The sequence below is a fragment of the Dipodomys merriami genome, unplaced genomic scaffold (assembly GCF_024711535.1).
Source record: "Dipodomys merriami isolate MVZ:Mamm:240054 unplaced genomic scaffold, mDipMer1.0.p SCAF_6, whole genome shotgun sequence".
Taxonomy (NCBI): domain Eukaryota; kingdom Metazoa; phylum Chordata; class Mammalia; order Rodentia; family Heteromyidae; genus Dipodomys; species Dipodomys merriami.
In genome coordinates this window covers 8,147,990-8,148,833 of record NW_027206179.1, presented here as the reverse complement: position 1 = coordinate 8,148,833, position 844 = coordinate 8,147,990, and positions in this window count along the sequence as shown.

Below are 844 nucleotides of genomic sequence, written 5' to 3'. Positions count from 1 at the left end.
GTGTGCCCTGTGCTTCATTCTAGAAAAGCAGGCAGTGCCTTCTAAGCAGCTGACAAGGTGTGGAAGCAGGAGAAGAAGGAGTGTGGAAATCAAAGGGAACATCACTGAAGCATCTGCTAAGTTTAAATGCTGGCTGGATGTGAAGCACGTGGGTTCAGGTGAAGATATATTTGTATTTGTGTCTATGTGTATTTATGTGTATATATACACCTCTTTTATTGACTAGGATGTCTACTCAGCTTCTGTCATTGAAACCTTCAGCATTTCCTGGTAGGAACATGGAAAACTCTCAGCCCTGTGGTTCTGCATCTGAGGCCCCATATCAAGGAAATGAACCCAAGCTGGAAAACATGTTTTCCAGTGGTCCTCTCCACCCCAGGGGCTATGATTTCATCCAGGACTACAGAGAGTGAGACCTCTGGGATAAAGTTTTCATGTTAGATTTGGTTGTAAGACTGAATTAGCAAATTACTTGTATGAAGTCTATTAGATATAATGCAACTAGAAAGCATCAATAGATGCCCTGTCACATGAAAGGTGAGATGGTTGGCAAGGGCTCATTCCAAGGAGATGTCAACCCAACTCTTTAGGGCATCACACTCAGTGGACATCTCATACACCAAATGTCCAAAACAGCCACAGAACATTGCTGGTTGACACAGGCCCATCCAATAAAAATCCTATGTAGGAGAGTCCACAAGTGTGTCCATCTGTGATTGCCTGCAGAACGAATGACCATGCTGAATTCAGCAATGGCCCATGGTCAGTGCAGAAGTTGAACTGCAGAATTGTATTCTGAACTTTGACCTTCACAACTGGCAATGTCACTGGACATCCTGAGTAC